The sequence below is a fragment of the Lepisosteus platostomus genome, chromosome 8 (genome assembly GCF_059453375.1).
Source record: "Lepisosteus platostomus isolate fLepPlt1 chromosome 8, fLepPlt1.hap1, whole genome shotgun sequence".
In the NCBI taxonomy this organism is placed as follows: domain Eukaryota; kingdom Metazoa; phylum Chordata; class Actinopteri; order Semionotiformes; family Lepisosteidae; genus Lepisosteus; species Lepisosteus platostomus.
In genome coordinates, this window is record NC_142618.1 from 39,713,863 (window position 1) to 39,725,963 (window position 12,101).

The window sequence follows — 12,101 nt, forward strand, 5'->3', positions numbered from 1 at the left end:
TAACTTTTGAATCGTTTTTTAAAAGTTGCTAATTTAAATGTTAGGAGTTTGAATCAGATCTTAGAAATTAAGCTTAGAAAGTTAGACCAAAAGTGTTACCCTCACTTGACAGGAATGACATTCAGTACTATAGCTACATTTTGATTTTCAAATTTTGGATTTGAATATTGGTCATCTTTATCTTCCTATCAACCACTAAAAACACATATTTTTTATTTATTCTGCCACACAGTGATAAGTCAATAAATTTTAGAGATTAAAAGAGATTTCTAAAACACATGAAGTCGAGTGAGTCCTGTTACAATGGCTCCCACTAGATGTCAGCGTTAGACTAATCTGAGGAGCTCAGGTAGTATCGTATTTATTTCCAGAAACAACAACAAAAAAAAACATTTTTCTTAATCCAGTATTTACGGAAATATATGGCAGGGAACATCTATGCGGAGTTATACACCACAAATGCAGTTTGCATCCGTCATGCTGCAGAGGTGTGAACATTTACACTTTAAAACAGAAAACTGTACAGAGAAATCAGCATATACAGTACAAACCCTTTTTGATGCAACAAGTACACATTCCCTGATTGAACAGATTTCATAGGAAGGAAACATGTGACTGGTATTGGATTTATGACAACTTTCTAATTGAAGTCTTTATATTTGTGTTAACATCAGGAAATGTTTATCTTTTAAAGGTTTTTCTTACTCGGGGTCTGAGAACTGAGCTCACCCCTTGTCTTTCCTACAGAATTGGTTTCTCTCGGGCTTTTGAGTTTTTTTAGCAGATTATACTTTCCAATATTCTTATTGTTTTCAGAGAATAAAAATATTCATGTTGAAAATGCAAATAAAGCACTGACATAAATGTATACTGTATAAAATCAGGTGCGGTGGCTCTGTGGCTAAGGATCTGTGGCTGGAAAGTTGCCAGTTCATATCCCGCGACCGGCAGAGGAATCCTACTCCATTGGGCCCCTGAACAAGGCACTTAACCCCAACTGGTCCAGGGGTGCCGAATAAATGGCTGACCTTGTGCTCTGACCCCAAGCTTCTCTCTCCCTGTCTGTGTGTCTCATGGAGAGCACGTTGGGGTATGCGAAAAGACAAATTCCTAAGAAATGGTATTGCTTTATATAGAAATTGTATATGGCCAATAAAGTGATCTTATAAATAGCACAATATATAAAGCATAATATAGTATATTGTATATGTGTATACAGTATAATGTTCATTTATACTTAATACATTTACATGGAAGGAGCACAGAAAACATCCTTGCATGTAAACCTCCATAAGGTTACAATTACCATACAGGTGCTCTAAGAATATAATTATATAATTAAATTGTGTGCCAGTTACAGATATAATATTAGTGATAATTTGGATGATATCCATAGTAAAGAGTTCCAAACAGTTGGTTGATAAGGAGGGGTGTCCAGCATGACAAGCACAGATGTCCACTGCTGCCAGGAAATGCAAAGGAATCTTGTTTATAGTGTGGCAATTTGGAAATCACACTGGAATCTGAGATTCCACACTGGCTTTAGTAGCTTATTGGAAGCCTTGTAGGACACTTGGGTTGGACACAACACTGCTGCAACTCATATTTTCTTCCTAATTTTCTGATTCAGTGCTGTGACGATTTTAGATATTTATGGATTTTGACCTCTTCAAAAAGCTGCTGGTGCGGTATTAAGCCATACTTGTAATATTCTTGTAGTGGTGACGACTATAGCCCATGTTAAAATCCTGCATCCCCCAAAATGCCATTAAAATTTTTCCTTGTTTTATGCCGCCTAGTTATAATTGTAATAATTATTGCTTACACTTATGTAGCACTTTTCTGCACACCCCACTCAAAGTGCTTTACAGGTAATGGGGACTCCCCTCCAATGTGCAGCCCCCACCTGGGTGATGCGACCGCAGCCATAGTGCACCAGAACGCTCACCACACATCAGCTATCAGTGGGGAGGAGAACAGAGTGATGAAGCCAGTTTATAGATGGGGATTATGAGGAGGCCATGATTAGGAAAGGCCAATATGCCAAGGTTACACCCCTACTCTTTTCGAGAAAAACTCTGGGATTTTTAATGACCACAGAGAGTCAGGAACTCGATTTTACATCTCATCCAAAGGATGGTGTCTTTTTACAGTATAGTGTCCCCATCACTATACTGGGGCATTAGGACCCACATAGACCAGAGGGTGAGCACCCCCTGCTGGCCCCACTAACATCTCTTCCAGCAGGAACCTTAGTTTTTCCAGGTACCAAACAGGCACACACCTGCTTAGCCTGTATGGAATGCAGTACACTGTCCAACAAGCCCCTTGGCTCATGGAGACTGGCTAGCTCAGCATTATTTGACACCTGATCTATAAACAACAAGGCTGTTTTACTAAATGACTTAATCACAGAAAAATAATGGCTTCTGAAAACTCAAATGAAAACTGTCAAGTACAGTTATAGCAGTTGTCTAAACTGAAAAGTGTAAATAGCAGTATTTTGTGTAAGAATAAAAAATGTATAATAGTAAAATAATAAAATAAGCAAAAACAATCACCCATGTGAACAAAGAGAAACATCCAAACTCCACACATATAACTCAGATTTGAACCTAGAGCCATGAATTGACAGTACTACTTGCTACACAATCATGCAGACCTTCAGCGCATCTTTCCCCCTTTTTAAAAAAAGAATATATCTTGTTACATAAATGCAGAAGACTGAATACTACAAATAAGGGGTTGACATAATTATAAAGAATGCAACATGTCAAAAAGTATAAACATTTACAGTTAATGCAGTTTATTTTTTTATAATACTTGTAATAGTTGGTTTTATAACCTTCTACATGAAAGTATTTTTCTGTCATAGTATTCAATATATTATTCAAGTGGACTTTTACTTTCTACTTTCATTGTTTTACTTTTTGCAATCAGCATACCAATATTGTGATATAGCAGATCAAGCACTGTCTTTTCAGTCCATTAGGCTTGATCTTTTACAGTGTATTAGGTCTTGAAGGATACCAGTGCATTACATTCAATGACATATTGGAAGGCCAGTACACTCTAGAACCCTGTCTCTCAACATTTTTATTTGAGTCCACACCCACATTTATTTAAAAATACTAGACTCTCCATGACTGGATATACAGTATTGCTTATTTACTAGATAAAATGAGTCTGAAGTAATTTCTAGAGTGTTCACTTAAAAAAAGTATCAATAAATCTTAACTGATGTGTTTGCAGAATTCATGTTTTTCATTTGATTCTCATTTCATCAGCAGTGCAAATTGCACTAATGGCTGTCTGCTGTTACTGCAAATTTCAAAAGATTCCCTCATGCAAAATAAACTGCATGCAGCAGACGTTTTGAGATTTGAAAGGTCTCTTCACATTCCCAAATTTACTGCTGGTTATCCAGACAAGGTTTTTGCTTCCCATTTTGCGGACATTAAACAGATCATACCATTCCCTGTACTCTTGGCAACTGCATTACGCACCATTATTTGTAACTGAATTTGATAATTAGGTGATTATCATATTGATTTTGTTCATCCATTTGACTACCTTTTTAAAATATTCTTATCAGTTTATCTCTGTGTTGATCATCTATGATCTTTTAATCTATGTTATGCACTGGGTCAACACCCACAGGAAATGTGTCGCGAAGCAATGTTCCTATTCCGAATGCCTCTGTGTGGAGAAGTACTCTTGAAAAACACAAATATTTGTGATATCTTTTTTGTTGAAAATAGCAAATCTTTTATCAAGGTTTTTTTTTAAGATCAAATTGGTGTAACTCATTTTCCAGAATAGTATCTTTGTGTACTGTCTGTCCATTGCTTATATTAAAAAACACTACTTGCCATGCCTAAGCCTACTGTCTTCTTTGTACTGTACAGTATGTTTACACCATCTGAAGACAGACCAGATCTAGACCAGATGGTTTACAGTAGGTTAGCCATCAACGTCAAACATCATTTAACTAAAATCAGGTGAATACTGTAATTAAGAAGCCTTTCTAATAATCAATTAATCCAATTTCACTTATTTAATTATTAATAAAGTGAACACAGTTGAACAAAACTCAGTAAAGCTACCCTAACTGAGTTCATTGTTGTGAAAGGGTGATGAGGTTTTGAGTTCATGTTTCAGCTTTGATCTGTCTTCTTCCCTGAAGCCAGAAAGTAAGAAGCGGTACAAAAATATTTATTGAAACTCTCAGCGGATGCCAGCTATTTCATATGAGAGTAAAAGAAAAACTCAACAGCTTTCTGGAGCAAGTGCTCAGCTCAGGAAAAACAATGGTTGACTTCCTTCCAACTTCCTCAAAAACTGAAAAAGTCCTGGATTACAGCTGCAATTCCTTCAGAAAATGTGTACAAGAATACACTCTTTGTTGATTCCCTCTGTGTTGCACTTTCTTTTAAATCAACTGTAAAGAAGTTTTTTTTCTTAACTGTGTCAAAGTTTTTTAAAAAAACTGTATTGGTGAAAGAGGTATGCAGTGAAAATTCATCCAGTGCCTGCTTTGTTTGCTTTTGTTCTGGCCATTTCTTGATGCTAGAAGCAGAACTTTTGAAGTTGGAATTACTGTATTAGTCTCTGCAGTCTATGTATAAAATAGTCATATAATATAATTATACCAGATACAGCATAAGGCTTCAAGAAAGTTAGTGTGAGTTGAAAATGCTGCACACCAAAACTTTAGCATTATTATAATTTATTAACATATGCCAGGTTGGCATAAAAAACTAAAAAACTGCAGGCTGGAAGACTCCCTACACATGACACTGTCACACACTGCTGGGAGGAAAAGAAGAGACAGACACCTTGTGAACTGATATAAAGGAATCAAAATACTGTAAATAGGGGTTACTATACTGTAATCTACATAATATAAGTTTTATTGTTTTATGATTTTTAACTATATTAGTCTGCATTTGTACAGCATATTAATTTTTGTTTCCTAAGAATATGATAGTTATAAATGAGTGGTAACAACAAATGTTCATTATTGCTCTGAAGTATGATTTATGTTTAAGAAATAGAAGACATTTACTTTTTAACTGCACAATTGTGTTAACTAATCACTTGGATTGGATTTGAGTGCCAGTAATCATCAGTGTGTGAAGCGTTCATCTCCTTAATTCTCTTGCAATGTAAGGCCTCAATCTTTATCATTATCTAATAGAAGGCTGTCAGGTGGGTTCTGATTTTGATGTATGTATGCTCTGGATCCTGTGTGTGACTTTGAATTCAATTACAGGAAACAAAAAAGGCAAAAGACTTTGAGATGTACAGCTTTTTTGGATGTAACATTGTAGTCACACTGTTTTCTATAAGATTTGAAAACAATTGACTTCCCACAGCAGCTGAGTTGTTTTGGACTTAAAGGCTACAGTTACACTTTTAGTTGCAGAAGTGTTATATAGTTGTACATGTATTTATCAAATGTGTGCGTTTATAATGTGACCCAGAATAACTGAATTAAATATAGTATTTACTAGTAATCAAACAACCACATTTAATTGATTAAATTGTATACATTTAAAGAGTTGTGACTAAATTGATGCAAGTAATATATTGTAAGTCACTTTTAGTGAAGAATTAAGAATTGTCTTGTTTAAAAAGCATGTTGCCAGGGGAGAACATGGCGAAATTTTTCAGTTATCCATCAAGTTGAGAATGTAATCTTATAATTAGAAACTGAAGATAGTCAAACAGGCATCATCATCAATTGATATAATTTGATATAAGATTGTGTGCTTTAAGAACTACCATACAATTTTGACAGTTTTGCTGTAATATCAACTACCCATTACTTTATATTTGATATTGTCTATTTTCATAGTCCAAGTCAATTTCGTTTAAGGGAAAACTCTTGCAGACAGCTGGCTATTTTACTATTGAATCTTACAGGAGGAAGATTTGGCTCATGGCCACATTGGCCTCAGCTGTGGCAGTGCCTACTCCACTCACACTGTGCCCCAGGGATTTTTCAGGGTGCCGGTCTGAGTCCTGTCGCCACTATTTTTTCCAGGACTGCTTATAGGACTTAGAGGGCAAATGAGTCATGACAAAGGAGTGTCAAATGAGTCACGGTACAACATGAGGTTGTTGAGGACACTGAGCACCAGCTCAAGCACCTACTCCATTAGCCACTCAAAGGTGGCAAAGCCATTACAGAGTCTAAAGGGCATTACCTTGAACTGCCACAGTCCGTGCCCTGTTGAGAAAGCAGTCTTGAGATGGGCATCTGGTGCCAGCTCCACTTGCCAGTACCTGCTCTTGGGGTCTAAGAACCAGAACATCACCTTCAGGTTGTCCATGGATTCCTCAATGTGGGGTATGGTGTAGGAATCTTTCTGTGTCATGGTGTTTAGACACTGGTAGTCTACACAGAAACTCCAGGTTCTATCCTTCTTAGGCACCATCGCTATAGACGACCTCCAGGGACTGTCAGAAGGTTCCACTATTCCTGCCTGTCACATCTCCTCCAGGTTGCCCTTAGCAGCCTATCCTCTCTGGTCTGACAGGCGGTGAGGCTGCTGTCTCGCTGTGCTCAGCTAGAGTTCCATGGCCTGGAGCTGCATGCTGAGGGTCCATCAGGGCCCCGGGCCTGGAATGGTGTTCCCTCTGCACTGACATTGAGGTGGTTACAGAGCTGTGGGATGGTAAATGGTTTTGTTGGCAGTGGGTACAAGCTGTACATCCTGGGCCTGGCTAGTCGTGAGAATGGGACTGCCTGGGGGGTGTCCCTGTCATGATCGCTAACCCCTCCTCTTAAGGGTTCTCCAGCCCTTCCTTGTTTTCTCCCATCGTCTGCACCTGTTCCCTATTCCTGCTCCCCCTTAAAAGCCAGACGCAGACTTCACTTCGCGTTCCTCATTGAACTCTGTTTCGTGAGAGCCCGGGGTCCTGCTGCGTCTGGCTCCGTTATGGTTTTAGCCTTCTGTTCCTGATTCCCTGCCCTGCCGGTCCTGACCCGGCTCATGCTTTAACCCTTGGATGGATCTCCTGGCCTTGGACTCTACTCTTCCGTTTGGATTCCCCGTTTGGACTTTGGCTTTGTTTGTTCGCCTGGACTCACTTCCCCAGGACACCTGCTCACCTCGGACATGCCCCCCTGTATCCAGACCCTTTCCTGCATGACTTTCTCCCTAGTGTATCTTCACAATTCCGGATCACGTCGTCTGCATAGGGCCCGGAAAGAACTGCTTCGTGACAGTCCCGCCTTCACTGCTCTCCCTTCACTGCGGCTGCATGTCTGTCTCCACCTTGGAGACCCATGGATAGGCCTGGAGGAATAAGTCCCCAGCTGGTCTCACGCAATGCTCCAATTACTCTCTGAGCACTAGCTTGGGTAAGATATTTGCAAAACAGTGCTCTCATGGTGAAAATTGTGTCATACTTTTTTACTTTGTTGCATGACAAATCAAATCTGTTCCATAATGCTATGATGCCGATAGAGAATCAAGTTGCTCTTGACTGGTACTATGTTCTATGCTTGAGGTGTGTCATTCTGTTTCTGACCCCAGTGGCAGTTTGTGGAAGCAAAGAGTTACAGAGGCTGCTTTCTTGGCTCACAGGGATGGAGAAAAAAAAAACAGGAGAGGAGAATAGGGAGAGAAAGACAGGTAGTAATCTTCAGAAAGTCCCAAGAAATGTAATGGCTTTCAGTACCTTCAAACGTTCCTCTGTACATACTGTTGAACATTGACATTGAGAGGGAGCAATAGAAAAGAATGAAGTGGCCACTACAGGATCCTACACTACAGGAATACAGGATTAACTAGGCGTATCATGGCTAGGCCACAGGACTCAATCTGCACCCTGAGAAAAATGCCTTTACTGTTTAAATCAACAGGGAACCTTAATGACATATTCTAGGGCCTCTAGAGCCTCTGGGCTGCAGTAAAGTCATTAATTCTGATGTGGCCAACAGAAGCTGGATCAACCCTGGCCCTCTGGCTAAAATCTCTCCTTGGGATAAGTCTATTCCCTTAAGCCCTGGATCTTGATGCATACAGTATCTCGTTATCAGTGGGTATCCAGGAGACAGAAACTATAAATACAAAATGTGGAGCTAGAAAGAACTACTTTTGAAAAAGACTTAGGTGTTTATGTTGATTTATCATTTACATCTTCTAGACTATTGGGGAAGGAATTAAACCGGCAAACAAAATTTTAGGACAAAGCCAAATCTATAGAATATATAGTGAGGAATCTTACAGGTATTTTAAAATTGTATAGTGTGCTAGTACGGCTTTTTAGACTATTTTATACAAATTTACCATGTTATGGAAAAGATATTGCTGTTCTGCAGAGAAGAGCAAACAGATATATTCTGGGGCTTAAAGCACTTTCTACACTGATGGGTTGAACTGAACCCTTTATTCTTGAAAAGAGGTCTTGCCACAAATACTTGAAATCCAAAAAACCATTGACAAAGTCAACCCAGGGAATTTCTACACGATGAACAGTGTATCATGAACCACAGAGCACAAGTGGAATCAACACTGAGGTACATGTAAAAGAGGAGGTACTTCTTTACCCAAAGGGTGGTGGGAGTATGGAACGTTACCCGCCATCTTGTTGAAGCTGATACCGGGCTTTCTTCAAAAAATGGCTGGATGAGATCATTACATCAATTATCGACTAACTACCAAACAGGCTAGATGGGTCCAATGGCCTTCTCTTGTTTGTGACTGTCCTTATTTGTTTGCCTAACATGGCTCTCGACAATCTTAACAACTTTCGCCCCATCTCCAACTTACCCTTTCTCTCTAAAATTCTAGAACGTGCTGTCACACTTCAGTTACATAACCACCTCATGACAAAAAACCTTTTCGAACCCCTCCAATCTGGCTTCCGTCAACTTCACAGCACAGAAACCGCCCTAGTCAAAGTCACCAACGATCTCCTAATAGCTTCTGATTCTGGTTCTCTTTCCATACTCATCCTTCTTGATCTCAGTGCTGCCTTTGACACTGTTGACCATAACATCTTACTTTCTCGTCTCGAGACTATGTTTGGAGTCTCTGACACTGCCCTCAAATGGTTTAAGTCTTACCTCACTGATCGCTGTCACTTTGTCTCTCTCAATGGGTACAGGTCTGAAATTGGTCTTGTCAAGTCTGGTGTCCCCCAGGGCTCAATACTGGGCCCCTTGCTCTTCAGCATTTACATGTTCCCACTTGGTCAGCTTTTAAGATCACATGGCCTCAGCTTTCATTTTTACGCTGACGATACTCAAATATACATCCATACCAAACCCGACACTGATGTGGCTGTCTCTATTCTATCTAATTGCATCTCTGACATAAAAATTTGGATGTCTCAAAACTTCCTTCATCTTAACTGTGACAAGACTGAAGTCATGCTTATTGGTACCCCCCATCAACTTCGTAAAGCCAGTCCTGTAACCCTGTCTGTAGATGGCTCTGTACTTGAGCTTCAATCAAAATTGAAAAACCTTGGGGTTATATTCGATTCTGGCTTAACATTCAACCCACATGTACAGCATACTGTCAAAACATCTTTTTTTCACCTTAGAAATATCGCAAGACTATGCCCTATGCTATCATTAACTGTGGCTGAAAAGCTGATCAACATATTTGTATTCTCTCGAATTGACTACTGCAATGCTCTACTCCCTGGGGTATCTAAATCTACTCTGAACAAGCTGCAGTATGTCCAAAATTCAGCAGCCAGAATCCTGACCAGGTCTAGTCCAAGTGTTCACATTACTCCTATCCTGGAGTCCTTGCACTGGCTTCCGGTCAAATTCCGCGTAGACTTTAAAATCCTCATGCTCACCTACAAGGCTTTACATGGCTTGGCACCTCAATACCTGTCTGAACTTTTATCGCCCTACTCCCCACCTCGCAACCTCCGCTCTTCAAATTCTGCCCTCCTTACTGTCCCCCAAGCCCGTCTACATTGTATGGGCGACAGGGCCTTCTCCTGCTATGCCCCCAAGCTCTGGAACTCTTTGCCCAAGAATATTAGAGAGTCACCTTCTCTAAACTCCTTCAAATCCAGACTCAAAACCTTCTTCTTCAGAAAAGCCTTTACTTAACTGGTTCCATTCTTCACCCCTCTGCTCTTCTTAATACCATCTTCCACGGTCTCCTCTATTGTTATTGTTGTATTGTTGTAATTATAATTGTGTCCTATCTTGTGAAATTTTCTTATTTATTGTTGTAGTCTTCTTATTTATTGTTATTGTCATCCTGTAAAGCGCTTTGAGAAGCCACCTTTAAAGGCGCTATATAAAATAAAGTTTATTATTATTATTATTATTATTATTATTATTATTATTATTATTATTATTATTATTATTATTATTATTATTATTTACTTTGCTCCTTTCCAACCAGAATTTGAATGGAAAGCACCATGTCTTGAATGTTGTTATATGTTCTGATAGTAGATTTTGCTCTGTTCTGACTTTGGTCCCTGGCATCCTGCTGTTAGTATTTTTTTTCACTCATGTTCTAACATGTGTGTACAGTACTGTAGATGTGTGGGATTCTATGAGTTTGCCACTTCTTCATTTTTAGAAGAAAAGTAAGCTTAGAGTTGTGTAGCTTCCTCTTCATGGAGTTTGTAGTGAATGTTTGGGAGGGATAACGACAAGTTCAATCAGACTCAGCTCAGTCAGTAATTAGCAATCACTTCTGACATCATTTCCTCTTCTAAAACACTATAAATACTGTTTGGATCCCCTCGTATAGGTCTTTTTGCATCCCACCTGCACCCCATCTCCCCTTCTGCAGCTGCCTCTTGGTCACTCCTCACTCTGCATGGGAATTCTAGCCTCCTTGTCCTATGGCCAGGAGGTTAGCCCTCAGCCAGATGGGTTAAGCCAAATTTTGACTAACACTCCATAATCCTTTTAGTATACTTAATTCTTGGGTGTTGTTATTCCTAGTAAAATCTTATTTAACTAAGTCTATTGACTGCTTACACATTCATGCCACATTTGCATTCTGCCTGTATGGAAAACAGACTTTACAAACAACTATGAATAAATGTAATTTAATGTGTTTTATGACACAGAAAGTTGTGCAAATCCATTTTTAAGATATAAATGCATTAAAGGCAGAGGTGTCCTTTATTTACCTTATACAAATATGGTAATATTTACAAATGCTCTCTTGCTGAGCTGTTGGAAGCAGACTCATTTTAAATTATGTAACCCTAAAGTACACGTTCTATGCATGAATATTCTGTCTTTCTTCTGACCTGTGTTTGCAACCTGCAGCTATAGACAATCTGAGCAAAGTAAACTATAATAAATCAATATTACAATAATTACATTATTTTGTAAGAACTGTAACCATACATATTGCACTGCTTGTCACATTCTACAGAAGTGTCTTTTACAGCATATTTCTCCAGTGAATTATTTCCCATGATTTGAGTACTTTTTTTCCTTTATGCTGAATACTTACTTTATTGTCCCAGATGGGACCCAGATGGTCCCAGATGGGCTAGTATTATAGTACTGCACATACAGTATTAATAAGATCTATATATATATATTCTAGGAATAGTATTTTATGCTGAACATATTATTGGTTATATTACCCTATCTGTACCTTGTAATATATTTTTTAATTGGTTAGACTGTAAAATTATTTTTCATCCTGGTAGTACAATGCATTGCTTACTTACACTTGCATATGAAGTTGTACAAATGATCCAAGTGTCTTGGATAACATCATCTGTTAAATTAATAATAACAATATATGGTGAAACTGAAGCGTCTTTCTGCTCCCTTGATTGGGTAAATTGAACACAAATGTAGTTCTCATTAATTCCTCTTAGTGCACCATACAACATACAACACATACAACAAATACATAATTATACATTTAAAAAAACCTAATACAAAGTTTCTATATATTAAATACCAACTATAAATGCATTTTACATAAGTGGACAATGAAACCTTGTATATTGCTTCAGATGTCTTCTGATTTGTCAACTGTAGTTACGCAAGAACAGTAAACTTTTTTACCTGCAACATGCTTTCAAACCCCTAGCTGAATCTTTGGTACAACATTCTGGTTTCAAAAGTTGAA